We start from the raw sequence: 11894 nt of genomic DNA on the forward strand, positions 1-11894 counted from the left end.
CCAATGTCTTTCCTTGGGGACACACAGGTCAATCAAACTAGTGTCCCCATTAGGCAAATTGCACTCTAGCAGTTTGTGTACACCCCAAATTATTTTATTAAAGGAAAATCCACTCTGCAATACAAGTATACTCGTTGTAAATCTTAGGGGAAGCACTGATGATTTTATCATACATTCATGTAGAAGCAAAGATGCTGTTTTTTTAATTCTCCTTGCATGTCCCCCTCAGATCTCCAGCAACTGCACTTCCAAGTGCACTTGTAGTGCAAAGTGGATTTGCCTTTAGTAAATAAACCCCAAAGTCCAAGATACCTAATAATTTGGGGTGTACACAGCAAAATGCTAGAGTGCAATTTCCCTACACCTACTAATGGGGAAACTATTTAGGTTGACCTGCGTGTCCCCAAGGAAAGACATTGGTAGGGTTTTACCCTCACTTCCTGTTCGGCTATGGGACAGGAAGTGAATACATTTAAAGAAGAAACTGGCAAAATTTGGGAGTTGTCTTCACCCTATCAGGGGTGCAGACATCCCCAAAAACTGACAAGACTACTAATCCTTCTGTACTCTATCCCCAAGCAAAAATTAGAGGGGATTTCATTTAGTTTAACTTTGCAAAGACACATTCCTAAGTTCAACTGTGATGCATGTCAATGGCCCATTTAGACCTTGTTTAATAGTAAACACCAGTTGCCTTTTACTATAAACATTTGTTAGTCCAGTCCTGGAAATCTGCATCTGCTTTACTATAAATTTCCCTAAAAATTGGGTTCCTGCAGCTAGATGCGTGACCGCTGTGTATGTGAGATGCACAACTGCTGTGTGCGTGGAGTTATGTACCCGTGGCACATATCTGGTTCCCGGTAGCTGTGGCCTCACACAGGAATGACATCACGCCCCTTCAGGAAGTTGCTTGTACTGATGCTAATTTCTTCCCACCACCATGCCCCGCTCACTGTTCTCTGAGGAAGAGATGATCCTTATTTGAAAATTAAGATCATTTTTTATTTATTTTTACATGGGGTGGTGTTTGTGTGGGTCATGTGTGTATGTCTAAATGATTTGGCCTCAAAACACACACCTATTTCCTGCGTATAGATTCACTTCCGGGCCAATGTATATTGCTTCCTGCTTCAGTGTGTGTGTATATATATATAAATACATACTTACCATCTGTCACAAATTTCCCCGGGACATTCCCAGGATTTAGCCCCCTTTCCCAGATTTAGCCATTCCCGGGAAATGACCCGGGAAATTCTCTTTTTTTTTTCGATTTTTTTTTTTCGCTGCCGCCCGCCACTAGAGGTCTGTGGCCGACGGAGACAATGTCTACACTGGCTGCCATTTTCCCGGAGGCCAAATTACTATTTAGTAATGGCCGGGTGACTGCCAATAGAATTTGGGCTGTGGAACCACCCACCTCCCGCCCCGCTGCGACCTGATGTGGGAAGGGGCGGGGGTGGGCGGCACCGCAGCTCAATTGCTATTGGCAGCCACCCAGCTATTTTGTCCCATTCTGCACTGCTGGGAATGCCTGACTCCATTGGGGGATGCCTGGTGTAAAGACAGGACTCTGCTGGCAGTGCCTGATGTAAGGGGGGACTCCGCTGCAATGCCTGATGTAAGGGGGGACTCCGCTGCAATGTCTGATGTAAGGCGGGACTCCGCTGCAATGTCTGATGTAAGGCGGGACTCCGCTGCAATGTCTGATGTAAGGCGGGACTCCGCTGCAATGTCTGATGTAAGGGGGGACTCCGCTGCAATGTCTGATGTAAGGGGGGACTCCGCTGCAATGTCTGATGTAAGGGGGGACTCAGCTGCAATGTTTGATGTAAGGGGGGACTCCGCTGCAATGCCTGATGTAAGGGAGGAGTCAGCTGGAAATGCCTGATGTAAGGGAGGACTCCGCTGGGGACACCTGATGGCATCTGGTGGCAGGCGACGTGGCAGCAAAATAATTTAATTCTATATTACAATGTAATTATAGAAATAATGCACTTCAATCATCCTGACACCATAACAACCATGGTGGCGGGATTATTGAAGCGCCAACACCAGGTGTTTGGAGTATCTTAATCTGCTGCTTTGTTAAACTTTCTGGAATACACATATTTCTACTGTTGTGTAGGATCTGGGGCTGCTGTCACTCCATCCCTCTTTCTTTCTCTCTTTTTCTTTCTCTCTTTCTTTTTCTTTCTCTCTTTCTTTCTTTCTTTCTTTCTCCCTCCATCCCTCATTCATCTCATACCACACCCCTTCCGAGCCATGCCCATTTAAGACACACCCACTATTCTGCTCAAGCCACGCCCACTTTTTGTGGTGCTGCGCAGAGCGCGCCACAGTTTTCTGTTACATTATGCCCCGCCTACAAACTAATGCCACGCCCCCTAATTATAGCAGGCTCTGCCTACATGCAAAAAAAGTGCCCCTAATGTTTTTTTTGCAATGTTGGCAACTATGTAAATATATCTATAGACGTAGGTTCTTGTGTCCACCAGCAGAGAGAAGTTGGGTAGATGCCACACTCCAAATTCTGGAGGCATAATAATGGTCTTGCTGCAGCATGTTTTGAAAAAAGCAGTTTTTTCATGTGCCTTGTATAATGCCCAAGAAATATCGTTAGGAATATACAAGTGGGTCATGGCACCTCTACATTCCAAATTTGGCACTTAAGATGGTCATGCAGTCTGATTGGCCATTCTCTGTACAACATGATATTTAGGCAAAATAGGTAATAGGAAGACGCACTTCAACAAGTAATTTAAAATATAGGATATAAAACAGGCTCTTGCACTAAATCTAATTTATTTAAGATTGATTGCAGTGTATAGTCACCTAGATCAAGATCTGAAAATATTAATTTATTGGGTTTAGAAACACTTCTCTGTTCTTTGTAATGTATTGAAAGATTTGGGTAAAAAAAAAAAAAAACACATTTCAAAGATATATTAGAAGTAATAGGAATGAGATTAGCATCAAAGGAGTTAATTAAGTGAGTACACCTACTACCGTGTTTCCCCGAAAATAAGCCCGGGTCTTATATTAATTTTGACAACCAAAAACACACTAGGGCTTATTTTCGGGGGGTGTTTTATTTATTTAAGGTATGTACAATGATCTTAAAGTGGTTGTAACCCTAAAAAAAAAAAGAAAAAATCCTTTTCCTTTAAAGCACGATAGATTGCATAGTGCTTCTGCTGTGTCATTTATCCATCTCCTGTGTCCCCTGTCTTCTCCTCCTCCCCCTCCCCCTCCCCGTCAGGTCAGGAGTCAGTATTCTGACATAAAAGCATCTTAAAATCCATCCTTATAGAATTATGTAATTTGTTTGCTGCAGCTCCCCTGGGTGTTGCATGGTCTGTCTGGGCTCTTCTTCTGTGCTCCGGGATCCCCGCTGGCGTTGGGCCGCTCTGTGCACTGGGGAGAGGGGGCCGCGGGCGTAGAGCGGGAGGAGAGCGAAGGAGGGGGGAGCCGGTGTCCCGCTGGCGTCGGCCTGCTCCATGCGCTGAGGAGGGAGGGGCCGCGGGCATCGGGCGGGAGGAGAGCGGAGGGAGGGAGCCGCTGTCCCGATGGCGTCGGCCCGCTCCGTGCGCTGGGGGGGGGGGGGGCGCAGCGTCAGCCAGGAGGAGAGAAGAAGTCTGTAAATAAGGTGTTTTGCACGGTGCAGTTACAAAGGGATACATGCACACCTTATGTCGGTGTAATCATTCTGCAAGGTGGAATAAAAAAATTTTAAACAAATTTTACTAGGGCTTATTTTCGGGGTAGGGCTTATATTGCAGCCCTCCCTGAAAATCATGCTAGGTCTTATTATCGGGGTAGGTCTTATTTTCGGGGAAACACGGTAATTGCCTAACAAGACAAATTCAATGAGATGAAATTAACCAATTGTATTGGGCATGCGCTATTATCAATAAGAAAACCGCAGTTACCCTAGCACCAGTTGCAGTTTACATATGCGGGTATTTATTATCGTTATTTGCGCATTAATGTGCACCGATTCGCACGTTCAATTAATTACTTTTCCGGTGCACCAATTAATGTATGAACTGGTGCAGTGTTATCTTCTTAGTAAATTCATTACATACATTACATCACTTCCGAAGTTGTATTCTGTCCTACAAGATATTTCGTAGTTTTAGTGACCTATTGGTTTTCGATATGAGATTAGCATGCAAAAAAAAAAAAAAAAAGAATGCATGAATATTTGTATGCTATTCCTAACATGTGTACATGGCTTAACGCAATGAAGAAGTACCTATGCAGATCAAAGAAGTTGCCTTATCTTTGTACATACGGTTAGGAAATATTCACCCAATTACAGGAAGTGGATCATTTACAGATCTACTGGCAGGGTCAACAGATAATAAAACACTACTGACAGACTGTAACATATGTCATTTTTTTCCACCCAGAGTTCCACTTTGAGTAAGCTAAGAATGCAGGTGAGCAAAGTCATTGATTTACTAAAGAAAAACAGCTCACTTTACATTGGAATTTCTCCTGAACTTAGTGAGTTAGGTGGAGCTCTGCTGACTTCCACCATCCAATCATGTGCAAAAAATCCTGTTTTTTCTGTAACTTTCCTTGCACGTGATTGGGTATTCTTTGCAAAGGGAAATTTCACCGCATTTACTAAACTCTGGGCAAAAATTCCCTTGCAAGGTCAACAGCCTATTTGTCTTTAGTAAATCTACCCTATAGTTCCTACCTGTTCCTAACCACACCATTCAATGTGACGGCCGAGTCATAGTTCCTTCCCGTTCCTAACTACACTCTGCACTGGGGGACAGAGTCGTAGTTCCTATCTGTTCCTAGCCAAACCCTCCACTGTGGGGGTGGAGTTATACTTCCTACCTGTTCTTAACCAGTTCCCTCCCAGCCTATAGCAGAGGTCCTCCTATGACATCCTTCCGGTCCCGCCGCTCATGCAGGGCTGGTGCAAGGATTTTTGACACCCTATGCGAAACCTCATTTTGCCGCCCCCGTTGGCTCTACCCCTGACTCCACCCCCTTTGCCCTGCCCATGTGACAGAAGGCGCCGCTATACAGGAAGCATTGGCTCTGCTTCCTCTAGCGCTGGCTCCAGTGCTGCACTGCACCTCCAATTACACTACTGGTCGGACTGAGTTAGTTACATGCTGCATCCTGCAGAGCATGCAAATGTGGAGGGAAACCAGCAGCCGGGCGCCCCTAGGCAGTAGTGCGCCCTAGGCGGCTGGCTAGTTTGCCTAGTGGTAGCACCGGCTCTGTGCTCATGGGCACCCCCTGGGTGCGTGCAGCATGGCAAATGATGGGCTATCATACCTCCCAACATTTTGAGATAGGAATGAGGGACACCTACCCTATTTCCCCAAAAATAAGACCTAGCGTGATTGTCAGTGATGGCTGCACTATATGCCCTACCCCCCAAAAAAGCCCTACCCTATTTCCCCGAAAATAAGCCCTACCCTGAAAATAAGACCTACAAAGACTTTAATTAGGGCTTATTTGGGGGGTAGGGCTTATATTGCAGCCATCACCGACAATCAAATGTATGTAGGCATAGGACACGCCCCCTGCCACACCCCCTTAAAGGAGAAATAACCAAAAAAAAAAAGTTAATTAAATCCACAAGGGCTTTTTTTTACCACTACTATTCCTTTATATTGGCTTTTAAAAGTTACAAATGCGGCAATTTAGAAATTGGATGAAAAGTTTAGCACTGGAAAACACTTTTTGAAAGATAAAAAGTGCATTTTATATACAAATATATAGATCAGAGCAAAATGAGGGACAAATGAGGAGGAAAGAGGGACAGAGGGACTGTGTTCTAAATCAGGGACAGTCCCTCGAAATCAGGGACAGTTGGGAGCTATGGGCTATCTCTGCCCCCCATCCTCAGTTCCTCTATATGCCAAGATGGACTATCTTTCTCCTGCCCCCATGCTCAGCTCCTCTCTAGGCCACCACAGACAGCGTTTCTCTTGACCCACATCCTCAGCTCCCTCCTAGTTCACCATGGACAGGCTTTCTCCTGCCCCCCAACCTCAGCTCCCCTCTAGGCCACCATAGACTGCCTTTCTCCTGCACTCCATCCTCAGCACCTCTCTAGGCCAACAAGGACAGTCTTTGACGTTGATTTAGTAAAGGCAAACAGATTGTGCAAGTGAAGTTGTACTTTTGCAAGTGCAGTTGCTCCAGAGCTTAGTAAATGAGGTAAAGCTTCACTTTACAAAGAATACCCAATCACATGCAAGGAAGATAAAAAAACAGTACTTTTGCTGGCACATGATTTGATGATGGAAGTCAGCAGAGTTCTCTCTCATTTACTAAGCTCTGGAGCAACTGCACTTGCAAAAGTGCACAGTCTATTTGCCTTTAGTAAATCAACCCCCCTATCTGTCATAACCTAGAGAAGCTCAGGTTGTGGAACAGGAGAAAGGCTGTCCATCATGTTGGCTTAGAGAGGTGCTGAAGATGGAGTGCAGAAGAAAGGCAGTCCATGGTGACCTAGAGAGGAGCTAAGATTGGGGGGGGGAGGGGAGAAAGCCTGTCCGTGGTGAATTGGAGGGAGCTGAGGATGTGGGTCGAGAAAGACTATCTGTGGTGGCTTAGAGAGGAACTTAGGTTGGGGGGCAGGAGAAAGATAGACCATCTTAGTGTTTAGAGGAACTGAAGATGGGGGCAGAGATAGGCTATCATTGGCTCTTTACCCTGATCGGTGATGCGAATCCCAGGGGGTGCGCATGAGCTGTGTCAGGGCTTCCTTCTCTGAGCTGGTGGCTCAGCTGTTGGCTAATTGCCAGCTCCTATCTCTCCACAGTTACTCAGCTGTTGATGATATCCTGCTCGTCAGTCCTGCCTACTTAAGCCGTCCAGTCCAGAGGAGCTCTGCCTTCACCTTGGTCAACATCACAGAAACTCCTGTGATCCTGTTCAAGACTTGTTTTGCTGACATCCCTTCTGGCTCCAGATCCTGCTTGCTGTTCCACTACATTGATCCCTGACTTCTGGCTTGGCTGACTATCCGTTCCGGTTAATGAACTTTGGCTATGCTTTGACTACGTTTCTTCTTTTTACTTTTATTATTAAACAAGTGTGATTTAACTGTACTTCTGTCTCGGCCTGATTACATGGTTTCTGACAGTAGGCAAAGGCCATGAATTCAGAAGATGCAGTCAATTTTGTTGGCAATATCTTTTCCAGATTGGATGAACTGGATCACCGCATGGATCAGTTTGCCATGGTGTTACAAATGCTCCTGAGTCGCGCGGCTTACCTGGAATCTCCCACTGTGGCCACCCGGTACAACCTATGTTGCAGGCCGACCCTGCTGCTGCTCCAGTCTCTGTGCAGGCACCTGCCTCGAGTATTACCTCTATAAGAGGTATGCCTGGTTCCGCTCCGCTTCCCCAGCGATTTGGGGAAGATCCAGTCCAATGCAGAGGGTTTCTCAACCAGGTTGAGATATACTTTGAGATGCTGCCCCAGGCAGCATAGTTTTTTTCGGTCACCCTTTCTTGGTCTGAGTCCGTCGAGATACAGGCTCTAATCGACTCTGTGGCTGCAGGCCTGTTCATTGATGCTGCCTTTGTATCGAAGCACTCGATTCCACTGCAGCTGCATGACGCTCCACCTGTCATTGAGGCTCTTGACAGGAGACCTCTACAGCCTGCCCATGTGACTCATGAGACGGTTCTGTTGTCCATGGCCGTAGGGGCTCTTCACCATGAGATAATCCAATTCCAAGTTATTTCCTCACCTTAGTTTCCACTGGTTATTGGTTATCCTTGGTTACAGAGGCATAACCCCTCTTTTGATTGGCTCCATGCTGAGGTTCTCTCCTGGTCACCACAATGCAGTGAGACATGCTTCCAGAAGGTAGCCAAGGTCCTGTGCACCTCTTCGCTCTCCTTCCTGCCGGAGGAGTACCGCGATTTTAGCGATGTCTTTGACAAAGGTCAAGCCAGTAGTGTGATTGCACAATTGACCTTTAACCTGGTGCCATACCCCCTTGTGGCCGGGTTTACCCTTTGTCGGTCTTGGAGGATAAGGCCATGGAGGAGTATGTTGCAGACGCACTTTCACGAGGTTTCATCTGCAAATTCTCGTCTCCTGCTGGTGCTGGTTTCTTCTTTGTGGTGAACTGAGACCTTGTATTGATTATAGTGGTCTCAATCATTTCACGATTAAGAATGCCTATCCGATTCCGTTGATTACGGAATAAATTGACCGCCTCAAGGGAGCAACGGTTTTCACGAAGCTTAATTTGAGAGGGGCATACAATCTTGTGAGGATTAAGGAGGGCGACAAGTGGAAAACTGTGTTTAATACCAGAACAGACCATTATGAGTACCTCGTAATGCCTTTTGGCCTTTGTAACACCTCGGCAGTCCTCCAGGAATTTATTAACGATGTCCTCCGAGATTTGTTGCAGTTATGTGTGGTGATTTATCTCGATGATATCCTCATATTTTCCAAGTCCCTGGAGAGCCACCACACAGATGCCTGTCATGTGCTTCAGAAACTAAGAGAGAACAATCTCTATTGTAAACTGGAGAAGTGTGAGTTCCATCATGAACAGGTTAAATTCCTGGGTTATGTAATTTCCACTGCTGGTTTTTTGATGGACCCAGAGAAACTTTCGGCAGTCCTAAAGTGGCCCTGACCCGTGGGTTTACATCCTCTGCAGAGTTTCCTGGGCTTTGCCAACTATTATCGGAAGTTTATTCGTAACTTCTCGTCTCTGGTCAAGCCCCTGACTGATATGACCAGAAAGGACGGTAACCCACAGAGTTGGTCTTCGGAGTCCATTAAGGCCTTTGAGAGTCTCAAGGCTGCCTTTGTTTCTGCTCCTGTGTTGGCACATCCTGATCCTACGTTACCTTTTATCCTTGAAGTTGATGCTTCTGAGAATGGTGTTTACGCCCTTCTTCCTCAACATCCTACCTCTGGGAGCGCTATGCATCCTTGTGGCTACTTTTCCAAGAAATTGTCACCTGCAGAGTGCAATTACGAGATTGGTGACAGAGAGCTGTTGGCGATCATTTTAGCACTGAAAGAATGGAGACATCTCCTCGAAGGTACCACTGTGCCAGTTCTCATTCTTACTGAGCATAAGAATCTCACACTCTTGTCTGAGGCTAAACGCCTCTCTCCCAGAAGGGCGCGATGGGCTCTTTTCTTGTCAAGTTTCAATTACATTGTCTCATTCTTACCCGGTACTAAGAATGTAAGGGCTGACGCCCTGTCATGACAATTTTCCTCCACTTCCAAGTTGGAGTCGGTTCCAGTTCCTGTGATTCCTCCTGATCGTATTCTGGCTACAGTTCGCACAAGTCTCACTTCTCCTTTGGGTGACAAAATTCTTGCTGCTCAGGTCCATGCTCCTCCTGAGAAACCTTGTGACCGCTGCTTTGTCCCAGAGAGTCTCCGTACTGCCGTGCTCCAGACTTACCATTCTACCAAGGCTGCTGGGTACCCTGGGAAGAATCAACTCTTTTGGGCCATTTCCCAACAATTCTGGTGGCCTAATCTACGTGCTGATGTAACTGTTTTCATAGCTGCCTGTTCCGTGTGTGCTCAGAGTAATGCTATGTATACACAATCGGACATTCCGACAACAAAACCATGGATTTTTTTCCAACGGATGTTGGCTCAAACTTGTCTTGCATACACACGGTCACACAAATGTTGTCGGAAATTCCGAACGTCAAGAACGCGGTGATGTACAACACGTAGGACAAGCCGAGAAAAATTAAGTTCAATAGCCAGTGCGGCTCTTCTGCTTGATTCCGAGCATGTGTGGACATTTGTGCATCGGAATTGTGTACACACGCTCGGAATTTCCGACAACAAGTCTTCTTGTCTGAAAATTTGAGAACCTGCCCTCATACAGTTGTGGTCAAAAATTCTGACAGCAAATGTCCGATGGAGCATACACATGGTCAGAATTTCCGACAACAAGCTCACATCAAACATTTGTTGTTGGAAAAACCTATCGTGTGTATGGCCCATAAGGCTCCACGACACCTTCCAGTGGGCCTCCTACAACTCATACCCAATGGAGAGAGGCCCTGGACCCACCTGTCTATGGATTTCATTGTGGAGTTACCCAACACAGTTATCCTTATGGTGGTTGACTGGTTCTCCAAGATGTGTCATTGTATTCCACTTAAGAAGTTGCCCACTTCTAAGAAACTGGCTTCCATTTTTGCTCGGGAGATCTTTCGATTACATGGGCTACCGAAGGTGATTGTCTCAGACAGGGGTAGTCAGTTTGTGTCCCGGTTCTGGCGAGCCTGTTGTGTACAGTTGGGAATTCAGCTTGCTTTCTCCTCTGCATATCACCCGCAGTCTAATTGGGCCGCAGAATGAGCCAATCAGTCCTTCGAGCAATTCCTACATTGCTATATTTCTAACTATCATAACAACTGGTCAGACCTATTACCGTGAGCAGAGTTTGCTCACACCGGTGCCTTGAATTCTGCTTCCCAATTGGCGCATTAGGGTTTCCAACCTTCCATGTTGCCTGACTCGTTTGTTGTGCAGAATATTCCTGAGTTAGAGGAGCATCTCCGTGGTCTTCGTTCCACCTGGACACAAGTCCAGGAGGCTTTGCGACATGCTAATGATCGTTCTAGACTCCATGTTGACCGCAGACGCCTGTCTGCACCTTCCTACCAGGTTGGGGACAGGGTCTGGCTGTCATCTTGCAACCTCTGACTTTGTGTCCCCTCACTGAAGTTCGCACCTCAGTTTAGTGGGCCTTTCCATATTCTTCACAGGATTAACCCAGTGCCTTACGCATTAGACCTTCCATCTAATATGCATATTTCGAATGTATTGTATGTCTCCTTATTAAAACATTTGGTCTGCAACCGCTTTACTACCTCGGTGCCACATCCTCACCCTGTACAGGTTGAGAACCATGAGGAGTATGAAGTACAGTCCATTGTTTACTCCCGTAGGTTCTGTGGGCGCATACAGTACACGTGCATTGGAAAGGGTATGGTTTGGAGGAACGCTGTTGGATCTCATCCTCGGACGTACATGCCCCCGTCCTCCTCCGTGATTTCCATAGACGTTTTCCCCTCAAGCCTGGTGGTCCTCCGAGGGGGAGGGTTCGTTGAGGAGAGGGTACTGTCAGGGCTGGACTCAGCCTTTCCTTCTTTGAGCTGGCGGCTCAGCTGTCGGCTAATTGCCAGCTCCTATCTCTCCACAGTTACTCAGCTGTTGCTGATATCCTGCTCGTCAGTCCTGCCTACTTAAGCCGTCCAGTCCAGAGGAGCTCTGACTTTGCCTTGGTCAACATCACAGAAACTTTCTCCTGCGATCCTGTTCAAGACTTGCTTTGCTGACATCCCTTCTGGCTCCAGATCCTTCTTGCTGTTCCACTACATTGATCCCTGACTTCTGGCTTGTCTGACTATCCTTTCGGGTTACTGAACTTTGGCTGTTTTGACTACATTTCTTCTTTTTACTTTTATTATTAAACAAGTGTGATTTAACTGTACTTCTGTCACAGCTTGATTTCATGGTTTCTGACAAGCGGCATGACTGGGAGGATGTCATAGGAGGACGTCTGCTATAGGCCAGGTGGAAACTGGTTAAGAACAGGTAGGAAGTTTAACTCCACTCCCATCCTCCGCTCCTCTGTTAAGTTACCATGGACAACCATTCTTCTGCCCCCATCATCAGCTGATCTCTAATTCACCATGGACAGCTTTTCTTCTGCCTCAACACCAGCTCATGTTTGGGTCTTTTTTTTGACCGTTCTATGTACCATTTTGGTCTCAGTGTCTCAGTGTCTTGTATGGTTGATGAGAATTGGTTTTGTGCTGTGAAAGCATGTCTCAGTATGAACTGGACAACAAACGTAATCATTAACTTTTCTTAGGAAACAAGCTTAC

This window comes from Aquarana catesbeiana, linkage group LG11 (assembly GCF_042186555.1).
Source record: "Aquarana catesbeiana isolate 2022-GZ linkage group LG11, ASM4218655v1, whole genome shotgun sequence".
NCBI classification, from domain to species: domain Eukaryota; kingdom Metazoa; phylum Chordata; class Amphibia; order Anura; family Ranidae; genus Aquarana; species Aquarana catesbeiana.